Source organism: Paramormyrops kingsleyae, chromosome 7 (genome assembly GCF_048594095.1).
Source record: "Paramormyrops kingsleyae isolate MSU_618 chromosome 7, PKINGS_0.4, whole genome shotgun sequence".
In the NCBI taxonomy this organism is placed as follows: Eukaryota; Metazoa; Chordata; class Actinopteri; order Osteoglossiformes; family Mormyridae; genus Paramormyrops; species Paramormyrops kingsleyae.
In genome coordinates, this window is record NC_132803.1 from 23,709,442 (window position 1) to 23,729,722 (window position 20,281).

Consider the following 20,281-nt stretch of genomic DNA (forward strand, 5'->3'; position numbering starts at 1 on the left):
TCAAGATTTACATGTATTTATACTAAAGTTCTACAAAAACGAACAAGAATGTTTAGAAGTGAGTCGTTTTTCGAGATGTGCGACTGTAATGTAAATTACTCTCACATATCAGCCCCCAAATACATGCTTTTATTATAACACTGCTTGGTAGCGGTGTTCAGTCCAGTATTTCTTGGTGGAAGCGCTCGCCTTGCTCCTCTGAATACGTTCTCCAGGAATTTATCAATATAAGCGTCACGGAAATGGACTTCCAGGGACAATCCTGCAGCCCATCTTGCTATAGTTCTTCACCACAGCCTCAAGCAGTTCAACATAATTTGTTAATAAAAAATCTTACTATTTAAGCAAGCAAAAAATTGTCCTTCTTACCTTCTAGAATTTTTGTACAGTGCTCGTAGGTAAAATAAGGTGCCGAGGGTTTGTCTTCATCCCCGACAGGCGTGCCGAAATATCACCCGTAGGTTTCACACATTTTAGCAGATGCTGTCAAAGTATTTTCTTTTACTCCTGTCTTGATAAATCAGCCACATACATAGCAGAATGCATCTGGAGAATGCTTACAGCTTCTTGATGCCATCTCTGATAAATTCAAATAGCTCTACGTGTTCACTTAGGCAGCTAGAACTAAACTGAAGTGGTAAGCGGAAAGTTGAAGAAAATCCTAAAAGGTTCTTGAAAATTCTTGTAAGTTCTACAACATTCTAGAAAGTTCTTGAAAATTCTTGTTGACCTTGACTTGTATTTCACTTTGTACAAAAGCTTCTTTCAAGTGCATTTTAGGGTAGCGTGTAGTGCAGACTCACTGGGCATCCTTGTTGGGCAACAAAAAAATTTGAAAGATTCGAAAGTCTCTGGTGCTCACGCAATGCTGTGAAGGGTTTTTTTTGTTTGCCCATGTCCCTTTAGGGGCTCCGTAGCATAGAATCTACCTGGAATGTTCTTAAAAAGGAATAAATTGGTCATTACCCAGGTCACAAAAGCAAAGTTTGAAGAGACAAATAGGTCTTTTCCATTTACTTTAGGCATAGGCAATTGGGAAGTAACATTTCTGCCCAGGAAGAAGAAAAAGTAAAAATGTTGTTAGATAGTCAAAAAAGTTAAAAGTTTGTTACATAGTGTAATGATTAGTGTCCAGACCAGCAGCATCTGTGCCAGAAACCATCGACTGGGAACTCTTTGTTCCACAAGCAGTGATGAACTAAACAGTCTTTTAAAGAATGTTTTGTGCAACAGTATTGATTTTTCTTTATTTAAACAACAGTTTTCTGAAAATTAAAACACATTCAAGAGAAGTAAAAACAAAATATTAAGTACAAAAAGGAGTACAAGTTAAGAAATATATTTGATTGCCAGATGTCAGGTAGATGGGAAACCTTAAAAATAAAATTACGTTTGTGCAGAAAAATTGTAATTATAGCAATACTTCTCATCTTTAGAATCCCTCCAGAATCTCTAGAATCCCTATATTTTCTGTTATACATCTATTCATTAATCTTGTAAAATTTATTTAAGTTTGTTGTTTTTGTCTATGACAGGTTTGGATGGTGACACATTGTTGAAAATAATTCTAATAAGTGACCATCAGTTTTATATTTCTTATTACCTTATAGTAAAGATCCTAATAGATCATAAAAGGGATAATTGGAATACAAATAAATCCACAAATGGTTTATTCCCTGCTGGCACAATAGCAATAAAATACAGCATTTCATACTCTTTGTCTGGGCTTTTGTCGCTCTGCTCTTTCAAGTAAACTGCATAGTTTTTATACACTTCCTCTTTTAATGTAATGCCTGAGAACACCGTACCAGCTTCTTTCACATACAAGCACGATACAAATAAACAAAACAAACCACAGAAATTGAATCGTGCGACAGAAACAAGGGCACCAGCCGCCTGACTGGACTTTCAGGAACAAACAGGGTGTTGTTGTCGTGGCCCTGCATCTCCTCCCAGTACCTCTGGGTCAGCAAGCGTCCTTTGATCCTGGGAATAAGGTTCTCCCTGCAGAAAAAGCCGCTGATTTCACCTTTCCTGAGATGCGTGTCAGATTTCACCCACCTAGCACCTGTCGGCCTGCTTCAGTGTAACGGCTTCCCTTCTCCTGCCGCTACCGCGAAAACAGGCCGGGGGGCAGTTAGCAGGCCTGATCAGCTGCTCTGATAGCTTGGGCCCGCCGCACTTCAGCTACCTTTTGTTTTCTTCTTCCTGCAAAGCCTGAATTAAGGCTTCCTTGAGTTAGATACGCAGCTCCAGCTGGTAGTTTCAGTTCCCATCGCAGACCTCAGAGTCACGCTCCTCAAGTTATTCTTGCGTTGACACATGCTGACCCTCCATTCTTCGGAGCGACATCATAGCTTAGCTGTTTTGTCCTCCGAGGTTGGACGTTTTTAAGGCAGTGGAACACCAGCAAGCTTCTTCCAGAGAGGCGTTATGTGAATGCGGTCTTTTCCCATGGATGCCACGCTGAGGCCAGGCACGCGGTCGCCTTGGTAACGCACCAGCCACACAGACGCATGTGGCCGGGAAGTCCAGACGGTTGCTGTCACTCTAGTCACATTTCCGGAAAACGCAAATGTGTGTGACCTCCAAACACCGGGTCTTTCCCCAACGCACCCGTTTTAACGACTCGCATTAGTTTGGCGCGTCACAGATGCGTTGCTCTACATTGGACAAAGCAGCTGTTTGAAGTGTCAACAAAGATTTGAATAGCTTTACTGGTCAGAAAAAATCCTTAGAATGTAAATGAGGGCTACATTTATTGTTTCAATCTAAAACAACACATCTTCATACACAACACACACACCACTCTTCTAATAATCAAACATCCCTGTTATTTAAATTAAAAGCTAAAACTAAAAATTAAAAAAAAAAAAAAAAAAAAGTTTAATCATACACTTGGTAATTGCTATAGAATTTCTGGTTACTTTTGGAAAGCTAAAATATATATGGTGAAATAAGCTGGAAGGCAGCAGTTGTTTGAAGTATTGTTGAAGATGTACCCCATGCCAAATGTCTTTCAAAATTATTAATTTACCCCAGATGTTAGTGGTCCCTTATTTTCTGTGGTAAAATTCATCAGTTAGCAGCCGTTTGCAGGTGCAATCTGAGTTACAGTCAACAAACATCAGCCTCTGGCAGAGAAACCAGCAGCTCTGTGATTGTTACTCTGCTCTCTGCGTTGCTGGTGCATGCATGGGCTGGGGAAGGTGTAGTTATTGCTACTCTGCTCTCTGCGCTGCTGGTGCATGCATGGGCTGGGGAAGGTGTAGTTATTGCTACTCTGCTCTCTGCGCTGCTGGTGCATGCATGGGCTGGGGAAGGTGTAGTTATTCATGTCTTGCATTTTCATCCCATTGTTTCCCCTGGCAAGAGGCTATATCCTTCAATTTGCGAATAATACTTGAGTACCCCTAACCTCAACCCATAACAGTCTGTTAGTCTAAATGAACATAATAAAGTCTATTCATTACCAGTTATTAAACAAACAGTAAGGTACTGTACACTTTGCTTGTTAAATTGCTTTGTTATTTCTTATCTAGACCTTTTTTATATAATATACAGACCCTTCAGGGTCTGTGCCCATCCATTCCTGTCTTATGTGTTTGGTCTCCCTTTGGCCAGCAGGTGTCGCTGGCCATCCTGTTCCCTCTGTCTTTGTACTAGCCCCTAGTGTGTTTCTCTTGTTCCCTGGGTTGCTGCATAACTCAGTGGGTTGAATGTGTTGCACCCAGGCAGTAACCCTGCAGCCATGGGTTTACAGCCAGTCTCACTTGTTTATTGTTTATTGTGTATTGTTTATTGTTTATTGTTTTTTTTTAGCATTTTAGTTGTATATCCTATTTGTGTCGGGTTTAATTCTGCTCTGCCTGTGTTTGTGATCCTAGTCTCTACTAGTGTTAGTCCTCAGTTGTGTGTCAATATTCCTAGTGTTTATTTCCTGGTATGTAGATAATCTTTCCTAGTTTTGGTATTTGTTAAACTTTCCTAGTTTCTGTGCTTGTTAATTGTTAGTTAATTTTCTCCACCTGATGCCTGTTTACCTGTACTGTGCTGATTGGTTAATTGATTATTGATTACACCTGTACCTTGATTACCCCAGTCTTCTATACGTATTTAAGTGCCTGCCCTGTTCTGTTCTTGAGTCAGTCATTGTGCTATGTTACTGTGTGTTGGAAATTCTGTTCCCTTGCCTGGTCTCAGTCATTTTTGGGTTTTATTTGTTAGTGGGATTCTGCTTTGTTAATAAACTCCATTTGTCTTGGAGCCGCCCATTGATAGTCACCCTCTTTCCTGCCTACACCATGCCCCGCGCCCGTAACACAAACTATCTAAGTTATGACCCCTGTATGTATAACGTTACTACTTTTTGCACTGGGGGAACAATATTTTGGACTCATTATTAAAAATGCAAAATTAACGGCACCGCAAAGTTTAAAGGTTACTGCGAAACTCAATATTCTATGGTTACAGAGGTAGCTACGCCTGTACTTACGGTGTCGAATTGATGCTGAGGTATGAATCAGCCTTAACATGTAAGTGAGGCTGGTAACAGAGACTAAAGATGCATGGCGTACCCAAGCCTAGACTTTAATATGAAAGATATAGTTTCAAGCCTCTCAAGTTTCATGAAAAGTTGAGATTCCATTAGAGGCAAAAGGTGTGTTTCATGATCAATGTGTGACACTTGAGTTCCATACCTGCCACATTCATCGGATAATGCTCTTACACCTTTTCTGCATTCCATCTGTGTGCACATGTAATAACATGCTTAAAGCATGATCACATGTAATTTATTTTGGAATTTGCCTGGAAACAACAAATGCTGATTAGCTGGTTGGTGGCTATTAACTGGGTATAACTCAGGACAACTCAGAACTGGGCGGCAAACTCCCATCCGTTTGCCTGCGCCTCGCCCATTAACTCTATATAACGGGACACCTTGGTGGGCGTTATCCCTTACTTCTCAGTGTGAGAAACACAAGGTGTGGCGTGTGAGCGTGTGAACTGGTTGAAATGCGTGTCTCTAATGATCAATGTGAGAGACTTGAGAACCCTGTGAACATATAGTATGCATTTACACTAACAAATATTATGTAGGCCTATTAGTAATATTTATATATGATTTTTGTGCGATCCAAATCATGTATGGTATTGTTTTTGTCGTGTCGTCTGTGAGTTTCTGCCATCTTTCAGCAAGCTCCAAAAGTATTCTCGTTTTATTGTCCATGGCCAACTCACAAATAACTGAAACCGTGAATGTCAAGGGGTTACTGTAACTGTAACAGTCACTTCTACTGTGTCCTACAGTGATTAATATTGGTATTACAGCCTTACAGTCAATGTCTGCCACATATCTAGCCAGATTAAAAATGACTCTTGCAATCTGGATTCTGGACTTTCAAATGCATGTCAAAAAGAATTTAAACAGTTATACAAAGCAAATAAACATCCATCTATTGAGTATACACTTTTTTCAATCTTGAGTGTAACGAGAGAAGAAGTTGTCTAGAGTCATGACATAGTCCATGGCTGGCTATGGAGAATTCCAAGGTCTCAGTTGGCGTGTTTAAGAGCACGGCCTTGGCTAGTCTCCGGCAGGAATTCATTGGCTCGGTGACGGGAGGCGCGGACGGGCAGCTGGGACCTCAGGCCTGGCCATTGAGAATCATCCAGGCAGCTCATAATGCCCTGCTGGTAGAGGCCGGCCGGGGGGGCCACACGCCCGGGGGGAGGCCGGGGTGTCTGTGTTTCCTGATCCACAGCATCCCAGTGCAGGCCCCGCCTTCCCGCCTGCTCGTGACCCACAGCACGCCGAAGCCCGGCCTGGCCGGCCGTCGCATTGCACCGGCGGCACGCCGCTCTCCCGCGCGCCCAACGCCAGCGGAGGGACGCCCTTTCAGCCCCGACCGATTGGGCAGATGAGGCCCCACAATGGCACAAAGCCCTTTTTGTTTCCCCAGACCGCACCCCCCCCCCCGCCACCCCCCGGAACCCCTGCACAGTCTATAGTGCAACCAGTTCCTGCCCGATCAAGGCCATTAAATCCGGCTCCTTGCTCATTGTTGGGAGCCAGCGCTGGTAGATTTGTGTCCTTTAATTAAACGAGCCGCTCCGGGATCCACCAGCTCTCATTAGGGGCTGGAGAGCGGCCAATGAAACGGCACGTCCCGGAGCTTCCTGTAGGGCTGAATCGAGGCTTTATGCGAGGTCATTCTCTTCCCATCACTGAGTTATCAAAGACACACTGGGCAGAGGACAAGTCACGCCAGAGGGCGGGGGGGGGGGGGTTAAGTGTGTGCGTTGGGCTGAATTGCGCTCAGCACTGTTACCCACCCATTTCAACCAACAATTGGTGCAGCAGGCAAAGAAAGTGAAACCTTTCACAGCAGTGAATAATACAGGGTAATCACTATACTGTTCTCTACTGACCACCAAACAGAACTTCAAGCGATTCACTTGAGCAGCAATCCACAAAATCCCTCCGTTTGTTTAAAGGAACTGGGGATGTCGACAGCGCATCATATGATACTCTCCATAAAAACCAGTGAAGTCAATGGTCAGCTGCCGCCCGATCTTCAAGTGCTCTCAGGTCTCGTCCGTAAAGCACCGAGGCAGCAAAGTTAGCATGCAAAGTCTGCGTTGCCGTGGAGACACCTGTTGGCAGTGCAAACTTCCCCGGGCCACAGGGATTAAGAGACATGTGTACGGACTGGAATTCTCCCTGCATTCATACTGGCCCAAAGTCCAGCTACAGCTATCCTTACTGTATTGCTGTTATCATCAGCTGGCGAATAAATGTATTTCTGTAAGAGTCCCTGCACTGTTTCTGTGGTGTTGTGCCAATCAATTTAGGTAGGCACCTGCCTACCCATTTTTTTGTAAAAATGCAACATATAAAATAATTCTTCAGTCAACCAATAATATGCCTACATTGACTGTGAACAGCACATCGTTAAGCTTTCAGTCAAGGTAATCTGACCAATGAGCAAGTGTCCTGCACCAGATTGCATTTGTTAGTCCCCTTCCCCATCTCATCCCCTTCCTCACCTCATCCCCTCCCCCATTTCATCCCCTTCCTCACCTCATCCCCATATCCCCTTCCCCATATCCCCTCCCCCATCTCATCCCCTCCCCATCTCATCCACTCCCCTTCAAATCCCCTTCCCATCTCATCCACTCCCCCATGTCATCCCCTCATCCCCTCCCCCATCTCATCCCCTTCCCCATCTTATCCCCTCCCTATCTCATCCACTCCCCCATGTCATCCCATTGGCTACATTCTTCCCCTCTAGGCCATCAATGAACATCTTAGCATCTGACACTAATAGGGATTTGACCCTGCTGCTCATTTGCAGACATTTTTTCAAACAGTCACAGGTACTGCAGAGACATTATTGGCTTCTCAAAAACTAAGGTTTCATCCTGCACCCTGGACTACATGGGTTAAGCTGCTGAAGTATGTCTGTGTCAGCAGCCTGAATCCCAGAATCGGCCTCCAGGCCCTGAGATGCAAATGCACCTTCAGGGCAAATGTTACCCACCTGCGTACACATGGCTACGTTTCAGGCAGAGCTAGGGCAAAGCCCCGTAACACAACCCCTTCATATACAGTCCTGTGCAAATCTCTTAGCCTGCCAAAGGAAACAGTGTATTAACTATATGTAAGTTTGTAGAGAACAATGGTTTTATGTCTGCCAAAGTGTGCAAGTTTAGCTGTTTCGAAACCTCCAGTATTTGCATGAATCATTCAATGTACCCATGGAATAATTCACTCAACCACTAACATAGCATGTTCGGCTAATCAATACCTCATCAATCTATCAAATTAAGTTAATCAGTCAAGTGGGCTAGCGGTGAAATTTAATACATGGAATGGCCAGGGTGCCCCTGAGGAGAGGTTTGGGAACTGAAGCGATGTTCATCCAGCCATCCAACAAAATATCAGTAACTTTACTGGGGAACAAAGAGATTTTTATTTTTCTATTACTGTTGACTAGCTTAAATTCTAATGTTACATTATGTCTGTCTGAGAAGATATAGACTTGCTACCCAGATAAATGGCTTTAAACATTGTTTTGTTGGCCTGAGACCTTTGCACAGTACTGTACAAGACACACTGATGCATTTTCACTACTTGCACCAGCACTCTGACTATTATTTGAATACAACCGAGTACACAGAGAAAAATATAAATATCCATAGACAGCCTGACACCAGATCAAAGTTTTAATTCCCAAATGGAAACATATTCCCACGTTATTTAAAAAGACCTCACTTCTGAGGGCAATCAAAAACAATGAAAAACCATCATCTGGGTATGTCGACAGTAATATACTGTTTGCATCGTATAGTCCCAAAGATAAATAAACAGGACTATTGCGCTCTGGGACCTGTCATCAGGAGCATCAAGATCATTTATAGCAGAAAGGTTAGCCACCAGAACTGAGGCCTTCACGGCGTTAAAAATACGCAGGCGAAGCGTGAGAAGGAAGCACTGGCGAAAGCGTTATGGCGTCTGTCTTACTTAGAGAGCGGCACGCTGCTCAGTCCCCTGCGTCTTTCTGCTCATCCAGCTGGTCTGCTCCTTCTCAGAGCAGAAGTGCTGATGTCACACTGCAACGGCAGACATCTACAGCCATATGCCTTTCAGTTTATTGCACAAACAGGAAGCGGGACCCTGTATTTTATCCTGTATTCTAATTCTAATTCTATTGGATAAGTCACTGTTTTCTGTGGATGATGGATGGATGGATGGATGGGTGGGTGGGTCTAAAGGTACTGTTAGAGAGTTTGGGCTCCAAAAAAGCATATCATATTGGGCCCCCAGCCCATCCAAATTATGTTCTAATTTTTGTAGGGCCTCTGTCACTCAAGGGTCCCTGTAATCAACTTACCCCCCTCCCCATTATAGCGCCCCTGAATGGATGGATGGATGGGAACATATTCATCCATTCATCATCTATACAGCTTGTCACAGGGGTCTCAGGGGAGTAACCCAGGAGGAGATGCCGAGCCATCACAGGGCCCACACACACACACACACACACACACACACACACATACACACACACAGGTTTGTAATTATATCTTTGTGGGGACTCTCCATTCATTTATATGGGGAAAACTCTAATCCCAACATGACGACCATAACCTCTACCCAGCCTTAACCTTAACCATAAGTAATCAAACAAATTTTTTGAATGCATTCACAGATCTCCACAGAAAAAACAGGTTTTTATTATATATGTACTGTAGGGGACATATGTTCCCTACAATGTAATATAAACCTAATCCACACACACACACACACACACACAGAGGAATCATATTTGTAAATTATAAATACTACCTATGAGCCCTTCACTGTAAATGTATAACTTTATGCGAAGATGGGCTGCTGTTGGTGGGAATGACTGCATTATCCGGTTATAATTACATAATAGGCAGGAACGGCTTCCCAGCTTCCCGGTCAGGTGTGGATCGCTCCAAGGCCGCCGCACTTAAACAGGCAAACAGCAGCACAGTGAGTCCCGCAGAGTCTCTCGTGAATGGGACATTAAGTGGCCCGGGTCTGGGACGCCGATCCGTGCATCACCAAGAGATCACGGGAGACAATTCTGATTCTGCCGTCACCATCAGCAGCTACTAAACAAAGTTTTTTTTCTGTCATGGCTTTTAGTCCTGTATACCTCCCTGTTTTAATGTGATTATATGGGGGATTCCGGCTTTACCATAACACCAAGCCCGTGGGAGAGTGTTGTGCATGCACTGCACAGTAATTATCCCTGTATATACAACAGCATAAACATTACCAAGTGCTGTTATCTTTGTTTGTCAGTATACAAATCTGATGAGTCACCTGCGTTTGGTGTCAGCATAAGTCTGCTGGCATGTTATTATGTTATGATGCTGTATGCGCTACCAGGGCTGGTTCTCACATGGGTACTGACAGTGCTGGAAGAAACGCCAAAATCTACCCTTTCGTGATGCAAAGACATTTGTTTATTTTATTCACTCTCAGCTTCTGAATTTTCATCTTGAGAAGGGTTTCCTCTGTGTACACAGATTTACTTCCACAGTCCAAAAACTGATCATCTGCCTTGTGCCCTGTGACAGACTGGCACCCCTCTTAGGGTGTCCCCTGCCTTGTGCCCTGTGACAGACTGGCACTCTTCTTAGGGTGTCCCCTGCCTTGCGCCCTGTGACAGACTGGCACTCCGCTTAGGGTGTCCCCTGCCTTGTGCCCTGTGATGGACTGGCACCCCTCTTAGGGTGTCCCCTGCCTTGTGCCCTGTGACAGACTGGCACTCTGCTTAGGGTGTCCCCTGCCTTGCGCCCTGTGACAGACTGGCACTCCGCTTAGGGTGTCCCCTGCCTCGTGCCCTGTGACGGACTGGCACCCCTCTTAGGGTGTCCCCTGCCTTGTGCCCTGTGACAGACTGGCACTCCGCTTAACATAAGCTTATCTACAGGCATATTAGAGGCTAATTTGGAAGTCAAACTCTTGAACTGGTATATAATAACATAAGAGCAGAACATACAGTATAACAGGAACAGTAATATAGTGGAAGGATAATTACCAAACAATAAACAAGCTGACTTTGCAAACAAAGGTGGAAGCGACCTGCACTGTGTTGGTGCGAAGTGGACAGGGAAGGTGTAACATCACTGCCTGACCTGCCCGCAGTAACAGCCCACAGGGAAGGTGTAACATCACTGCCTGACCTGCCCGCAGTAACAGCCCACAGGGAAGGTGTAACATCACTGCCTGACCTGCCCGCAGTAACAGCCCACAGGGAAGGTGTAACATCACTGCCTGACCTGCCCGCAGTAACAGCCCACAGGGAAGGTGTAACATCACTGCCTGACCTGCCCGCAGTAACAGCCCACAGGGAAGGTGTAACATCACTGCCTGACCTGCCCGCAGTAACAGCCCACAGGGAAGGTGTAACATCACTGTCTGAACCGCCCGCAGTAACAGCCCACAGGGAAGGTGTAACATCACTGCCTGACCTGCCCGCAGGAACAGCCCACAGGGAAGGTGTAACATCACTGCCTGACCTGCCCGTAGTAACAGCCCACAGGGAAGGTGTAACATCACTGCCTGACCTGCCCGCAGTAACAGCCCACAGGGAAGGTGTAACATCACTGCCTGAACTGCCCGCAGCAACAGCCCACAGGGAAGGTGTAACATCACTGCCTGAACTGCCCGCAGCAACAGCCCACAGGGAAGGTGTAACATCACTGCCTGACCTGCCCGCAGCAGCAGCCCACAGGGAAGGTGTAACATCACTGCCTGACCTGCCCGCAGTAACAGCCCACAGGGAAGGTGTAACATCACTGCCTGACCTGCCCGCAGTAACAGCCCACAGGGAAGGTGTAACATCACTGCCTGACCTGCCCGCAGTAACAGCCCACAGGGAAGGTGTAACATCACTGCCTGACCTGCCCGCAGTAACAGCCCACAGGGAAGGTGTAACATCACTGCCTGACCTGCCCGCAGTAACAGCCCACAGGGAAGGTGTAACATCACTGCCTGAACTGCCCGCAGCAACAGCCCACAGGGAAGGTGTAACATCACTGCCTGACCTGCCCGCAGCAGCAGCCCACAGGGAAGGTATAACATCACTGCCTGACCTGCCCGCAGTAGTGGCCCACAGGGAAGGTGTAACATCACTGTCTGAACCGCCCGCAGTAACAGCCCACAGGGAAGGTGTAACATCACTGCCTGACCTGCCTGCAGTAACAGCCCACAGGGAAGGTGTAACATCACTGTCTGAACCGCCCGCAGTAACAGCCCACAGGGAAGGTGTAACATCACTGCCTGACCTGCCTGCAGTAACAGCCCACAGGGAAGGTGTAACATCACTGTCTGAACCGCCCGCAGTAACAGCCCACAGGGAAGGTGTAACATCACTGCCTGACCTGCCCGCAGTAGTGGCCCACAGGGAAGGTGTAACATCACTGCCTGAACCGCCCGCAGTAACAGCCCACAGGGAAGGTGTAACATCACTGCCTGACCTGCCCGCAGTAGTGGCCCACAGGGAAGGTGTAACATTACTGTCTGAACCGCCCGCAGTAACAGCCCACAGGGAAGGTGTAACATCACTGCCTGACCTGCCCGCAGTAGTGGCCCACTTGGTTAATCAAGCTAAGAGCAGCTGTAACTGAACTACTGGTAGCAAACTCTGATTTGGGAACCAAAAGTTGTTGTGTGGTATTTATGGTGGTGTAAGACTAATTTAAGTGAATTATAGCCCGTAATCTAACCAGGTAAGTTTATTTATATTGAGTGCTGACAGGGTTGTAAACTCTCACGCATCTGGCGTAACACTCAGGTTTTTCAGCTCTAAAAAAAGTATAGTATGAAATAATGATCTTTCAGGTAGTCTGTGATTGTCAGAATGGCAAGGTGATCACAATGATGCAATGAAACATAATGTCTGACAAAAGCTTTGGTCAGAGCCAATTACTCATTTTAGGTCTCCTGTATCAGACCAAAAATAAATTCACTTTTGTGTGTGTGTGTGTGTGTGTGTGTGTGTGTTTGAATGTATCCTACTTTTAGTCTCAGCCCACTTGAAAAATTATTTTTCAAAATCCAATTTCACAGTAAAATGAAATAAATGTCCTGCCTTTGATGCTCATATAAATAGGTACGATTTTGTTGTATTTGGACTATGTACTGTGAAATTTCCACAGTATAATCCATGAGGGATGCAATCTCTGCGGTATCTTCACTGGGATTTGTACAAATGTTGGTGGGGACGTGCGGGTCAGAAGGACTGCAGGCGGAGGAAGTGTGTGCAAAGGCCAACTTGATAGCTTACAGTCGGAGGAAACCTGGAATATGTCACAGAATGGGCACTGTTTTGTGTGTGTGTGGGGGGGGGGGAGGTCATGCCTATTCTCATCCCCAAAGGCGGCTTCTGAAGGACAGGAAGTGAGACAAAGGTGACGCCATGGATCCATGTTGGGCTCCTGTAATGCTCACATACGGCCGCTACTTCTGATGTACTTCTGATGTAATGAGTAATTATTAAATAAAGGCACTTTGAGTTAATTTCATAAAGCTGTCACCCTGTACTGGGACAGCTGCTGGAGGGGGAAAGGGTGGATGAACTGACAGATGGATGAAACTGCGCAACTCAAGAGATTAATACTCTTTGTTAATCCCCAAATGTCACAGAAAGTCTGCTTTTGAGTGTAAAAGCCAAGAACTCGGGTCAGTCAGCGAGCTTGTTTTAAAAGAGAGTCTTAATATTCATCCAGTAACATTTGTGAGCATTTACAGGCCGATGGCCTTCGACTATCAGTCCAATTGTGTATATAGTGATACTCTTGACAACAACAAATTGAAGCAATGGTAACACACACTTTGCCTGGAGTTATTTCTGAATGGACACATTGTTCTACCAATGATAAGCAGTAACTGGCGTGAGTATCTGCTACTGACACCAGAATCAACGGAAAGATTAATGTTTTCCATCTATTGAGGGCCGAAATGCAGGAAGTCCAAGCTGATGTCATTGTAAACAGCTCAGAAAACAAGTCAGGGCCACAAAGGCGGAAGTCACGGAGAAAACATCCAGTCTGTTTTTTTCTCACAATTCTTTGAAAGAACATAGAAGCATTGCCTTTATCCATTGGATTCTGTACATATTGTACATAAAGTCGTTATGGTTAGTAGTTAGTTTTGAGTTTGATCATTTATTTGATTTTCAAGTTCTGTGACTTTCAGTAGACTAGTTTGCTAACTGAGCTACGTCTGTTCAAGCTGAGCTAGAGGCTTTGAAGAAACACGGCAGACAGTGCAGCTGATGCTGACTCCATTCTAAAGACGTCCTTTGATGAAGGAGAGTAGAGTTTAAGTAGCCGACCTACTCAAATAAGAAAAAAAAAACATATTTTGGTCATACTGTCAACTGTCCAGTGTTCTTCCCTCTTTTTAAAAATCATCATCCACCACTGAAGTACAAGAATAAATAAATCCATATAAAATGTATATACTGTATGTCAAAGGACGGGAAAGTATCATGACAAAAATGTCTTAATTTAGGAACAATCACCTTTGTTGTTGCCCTTCTGGACTGAAACTGCAGGTCCCTCAAAGTCTATAACCCATTATGGCTCAAGGTCACAGAATGGCGATGAAATCCGAAGCTGGCCTGTCCGAGAAACTCCTAAGCCCCCAGCTGGGGGGGCAGCCGGGGGGGCAGCAAGGAGCACTCCTCTGCCTGCTGCTTTTTTGGAAACCCAAGTTGCAAGACATACTTATCTTCAGCTAATTACAGCTGCTTCCAGTATCACTGGTGGCTCTGGAGTCTAAGAACAACTGTTCAGAAACAGACTATATGCCCGGCTGCAATTCCAAAGTGGGGGGGGGGGGGGCATAGACCAGACCTTAATGATGGGGAATCGTCCATTGATGTGAAGATCCCAGTTCAGTTTATCCAACCTAGATTTACCCATGGAGTACAGCGAAGTCATTCTCACTTAGTATTGGTAGAGGCAGGAGAGCAGCTGATGTTCACCTGAGCAGAGGATGCTGGGACAGAGACGGCTGCAGCAGCTCTTGGCAGCGAAAGTGTGAAATAGGCTGGTGTCTGCTGGGGTTTAGGGAGCGTCTGTGGGCGTGTGTGCGGCCGGGAGTCGGCAGGCTCCGATGCTGGAGACAGCTGCCACGAGTGAAACTTTAACCCTGCGGCCACGGTCCGCGCATGCCGGCAGCTGGCAGGAGTTAAGCGGGTCAACCAGCTGACGGGTGGAGGCAGGCAAACTGACACCCGACAAAATGACCTGTGAGCGTGTGTTTGAAATCTACAGCTAAAGGGACAAGCCAGTCAGAAGCAACCCGATACTGTTTGACACAAACAGTGCGCAAACTGGATCCCTGGGAATATTATAGGGCGTTTTTTTTGGTACTTCAAGGCCCTGGGGGTCGTGATGGATCCCGAACAAACTTTTGTTAAAAATACAGTTACCAGTTCTCATTTAAATATGGAAACTTTAAATATGAATGATTAAAAGGTCCCAAAGGGGACACTCTGGACACGTGGAACCATAAAACTGTCAGGCAACATGACACAGGTGGAACACACGGAACCCTAACACTACCAGGTGACATGACACAGGTGGAACACACACAACCCTAAAACTGTCAGGCAACATGACATTGGTGGAACACGCAGAACCCTAAATCTGTCAGGCAACAAGACACAGGTGGAACACTATAATGTTATCCATGAAGTCATGTGATGGATTTAAATATGACATCCTTTGTTTAACTGTATCTACAATTTTTGACTGTAATTTCCCATTACGCACCCACGGAAACAAAGGGTCATCAGATAAATATCATAGAAGAGAACAGATATGAAATTGCAATAGTGTATAATGCTTTAGGGGGGTTACTTGTATGTAGTATGAGCCAAGTAGATCTGCAAAGGATTAATCCGTTTGCTGACAGGCGAAGCAGCTTACATTTATCTCAGCTTTGGCATGAGGAAACACGTACAAGTTTACATGTAACTGAGGTGGAATCGACAGATTTCCCCAGGCATTAGACAATTTCATTAAGCAGGCAACAAAAACCAGGATGTTCTCCATGCGAGCTGCATGTGTTTTATTTGTTGTCTGGCAGGCAGTCTTGTGTTTACATCATTAAGGTCAGTGTCTTCTCTTCCCAGGCAATTAGGGAAGGAGGAAGAGTGCAAAGGCGATCAGGCCAAGGTCAGGGAGCAGCGCCCACAAGCCCAGCAATCATCAGCCGCATTCACTGTGGGACTATCGACAGATACCAGCCATATGGTCACCCAAGCTGCGGCCGGGTTTCTCGGGGTCCGTGACGCATCACCGGCACAGCAAACCTTCCTTGGGGTGAGTGACAGATCCGGGATATACAGAGAGAAAGTGGGAGGGAGAAAAGGGGAGAGATGGGGGGGGGTGAGGGAGAAGGGCGGGACTCAGGTCTGAGGGGGGAGGCACGTTCCCATGCCCCCTCAGGCCTCAGGGGAGCGTCAGTGCCAGATGTGACGTCTGGGCTCCCCGGACGGGCAGTCAGAGTGGGGGGGTTGGGGTTCCAATCTATCACCTTCAGCAAGCCCAAGCCCCCAGTTCCCAGCACCACCCACACATGACCCTCATCCCCGAGTCATGCAATTCGTTCTGGGAATAAAGCCCAGCCAGCAGTTACCAAGCCTGCAGCGTCACCATTATGAAGTGCCGGCATCATCAACAGCCACGCTAACTGCATCGTATCCTTATTTTAGCTGCCGTCTTTATGCGTCTCACACATAGTGACATGCACAGTTTGTAATCTTGCCATAGTTTTCAGTTTAAGGACATTCGGAAATACGTCTCAGAATAAGCTAAACTGCTCCCCTGATTTGCCCAGATGCATGTACAATGAGGAGCAGTTTAAATGAGGTAGAGGCTTTCGGACAATGGCAAAAAGTAAGCAGCTAACTGTCATCCTTCAGAGCCAATGGAAGAATGATTAAATAAGATAACAAAAAGTCCTGTTTGATACATGAAAACGATGTGATGCTGACCAGAAGCCGGCTGAAGCTAAGGCATGCGAGATGGGAGGAAATCCACGGGCACGGTGGTGCTTTATATTCACTGAGGGCTTCCAGCAAGTCAGCGTGAAATATCTATGAAGAAAGGCCTCCATCACGAAACACACATAAGATCCAGTCTCTCTGGGCAGGGATGAGAGGGATCTGAGAAGGATCACCCATCAAAAGGATGGGGATGCAGGGCGTACCGCACCTTCCTGCAGTCATCCTCATTCAGGGGCCCTGGGAGAAACCTACAATCAATACAGCAGCAAGACCAGCGTCTCCCTGTCCTGGAAGGTAAGAAATCGCCAGGATATATACAGCTTATGGACATAATTCGCAAAACGATATTTGGTTACAGATCATAGGAATGGGGACCAAAATTTGAAATAAAAATGTGCACCTGCAGAACAAAGCTGCGTGACTTCTTTTCAGTGGCTTGATGACTGATATATGCGATAACTAACTGTACGGAGAACATCCTGTTTGCTGATTTTTGTCAGCAAGGCAGAAAACAGGAGCCAAACCATCTTCATCCAATCTCAAGAACTCGCTGCTAAATCATGACAACGCTGTCCCCTACTGGCACAGTCTGTCGGGCCTCCAAACACAAACACATCCCTTGGGATGTACAGCAAGAATATTTAAGTGTAATAAGTATATTATATCCGTTCTGAACATACACCTGCAACCCTACACACATTATTGTGTGTGAAATCCAGTGGCTGTTCTCTGTAAAGCGAGAATTTAAGTCCCTGTTGAATTCTGGGCAGAACACCTTCAATTCCCCGTGCATCCTGCGTGCCAGCTGAAGGCAAACATTCCTCGTTCTTTGACGAAGCTCTTTTGCGTTTCTTTTGACCTCTTGAAACTTCCCCTAAATGCACTTGTGGTTCAATTTAACGCAACGGCAGAAACTGAATGACAATAGCCGGGCTGCCCTTCATCTTTTGCCACGCACACACAGAAAGGAGCATTGACATTTCCACAGTCATTGTCCATGCTGGACGCCTGCCACAGAAATCTAACGGCGTGAGCAGATATTTCCCGTGTTATGTCTCTGCTTCTGCGTTCCCCTTTTTTCTTTACGGTGAATCTTTCCCAGCAACTTTTTCCCACTGGAAGGTGACCGGTGTACGCAGTGTCCAGGCCCAAGCACTGTCCTCAGCTGTGAAAACAAAGATGGGTGGACAGGAGCCCAGAAAGGCCACAATGGAAAAAGACCCATCCCAGAGACCTAACCTAAGGATTTGCTGAGAGGCTCATCAGGACAACCGGGAGCGTGTCCCCACCTGGAGACGGCCAGCTTTCCGTGTCTCACTGTCCTCTACTTGGATGTCTGATCTGCTGCTCTGGAGCGACCGCCTCCGCACACTTATATAAACAGCACCAGCTCTGGCTCATGAGGACAGTCTGAAGTACCTCTCTACTGACGTACTGGTGGTTCTCAGTTTACCGATTACCTAAGAAATGTTAGCTATGATGATGTCTTTGGCTTGTGGGGAGAGCAGTCCAGAGTAAACATCGTGTGGGCGTGTGGGTAAAATATCTGCTCTGGTTTAACCCTCACAGCAGTAATCCAATAGCCACGCCTATTGTGTAGGGCCCAGCCAATGGGCTGCTTCCCTATGTTTCTCTTAACATGGTTTAAACTCTACACAGCAGCTCCGAGAGCTGCGTCCTGCAAGATTTAGAAAATGCCTTTCAGTTAGTGCCGGCTTCGAACCACAGAAAGCCAATCATGAAGACAACCAGCCCACGCCGTGTGTCTCCATGTTTTCTTATCATTAATGAATACTCAAACGAGAGCGATAACAAAAGCATTTCCATAATCAAACTTAAAACAAAACTATCAGCGTGGGACACAAAAACTAAATTGAAATTAAAATGACAAACTCCAAAAATTAACTGAAATAAAATAATGAGTAGAACATGTCTGGTTTCGATTTCCGAGTTTCTGCCTCTAGGCTAGCAGCCTACACTGGCTGCCAAACATCCCTCCTCTAAGTAATCGACAGTGAACGTAGCCCACGATAAGCATCTCAAATGGGGAAAATTACGTATACCCTCACAAGATTAAACTGTGTTTCAGGCAAAGAAATTACGTTAGGGATGGGGAAATACCAGTGAAAATGACAAAAACTTAGAGATGCTCAAGATGAGTTTAAAATATCGGTATTGGTCCATATTAATTACAATTGAAGATATTGACATTAGACCAATTTGTTCATCTTGGCTGATATTTAAACTTTATCATTATTCAAAGTCAGCAGCACCAGAGCTAAAGACACAACTACTACAACAATAGAGAAGACGGCATTGGATGATCAGACTTTTTCCATAGTGGAGGATGAGGGATTCTGTTGGCTCATTCGCCACTTAGAAGAGGTCACAAAGTGGCAGCCGACAACGTGTTGCAAATTCATTATGAAATCTGGCCTGCAGATCGATCTTCCATTTTCCATGGAAAAAAAACAAAAAACGATGTAACGTCATTCCGCTAATCTGCTTGGAATGTTTCACTGCCAGCAACCGTAGGAGTTAATATGCTCCTGTAAAGGGTAAAACACGGAATCTGTGACAGGCAGGCACTGTAAAACGCTGGCCTTTCTTCTGCAGGGTGCTGTTAGGGCGGACATTCTGCTCTTCAACAACGTGAATGAGAAAAGTGTTATATATATACATTTTATGGTTATACTGAACTGGCATCCAGACCACCCCTCTGGTCAGAGTATTCTCCTGAGGGATTCTTTTTAGGGAGTGAAATCAAAACTAAATTCTGAAGCTCAGTAAAGATACAAACTGAAAGAAAAATGGTGTAAAACAAAATTTGGCTGAAACAGGATGAAAATGCAGTAAAATCAAAACTTATTTAAAAATTGAACTAAAATGACCTTGACTGGTAATGTATGCTACCAGCATGAACACATTTCAAAATGAATATAATAAACCACTTCAGACTGTTAACAAGACGGGACACGTTATACGTGCATCATTGGTGTCTGGGTACTGCAGCAGTGAGAGTTTAATGGCTACGATGCTCCTGACCTGGGGGCAGGCAGGGCGGGGAGACCCACTTCAGCTTATATTAAACACTCATTTCACCGTCCGCTCAAAGCACCAAACAGGCTTCACTGCTAATCAGAAACTTAACAGCTGCATCCTCCAAACACGTTTTCACGCATTCTGCATGGCACTGAACACGCACACAGTTGGCATTATTGTGTGTAGCGTTGCCATCTCCTGTAGCTGACTTCCTCCAGTGTACAGGGAGGTCCCTTAGTGTTCCCACACTCTGAGACCCGGCTTTCGCGGGCCACACTGGTGAATGTGAGGCCGATAGGGGTGCTTTGGCACGAGACAAACCTCTCGGGTCAGGGTGTTTTCACGCGGCCCCATCATCCTCCACACCCCATGTTGCTTCCCAGGAATTTTGGCGCCAAGCGCACGGAATGAAGTTAAATGCTTCTTTCTCAAGGTCTCTGGACAAAGGAGAGGACCCCACATTCCGGTGGGGGCATGCCCCCCCCCCCACCTGCCTCCGCCCCCCGCACCTGCATAGAGCAAACTCATCACATTTATCAAACCGCTGTAACAATGGCGCTTCCAGGAAGAGCGGACAGGCCCCGACCTGACATTCCATGACCATACTAACTGGCCAGATTCCCCCTTACAGTACCAGAGGCAGTGGAGTTGCACAGACAGAGAACTGAGCA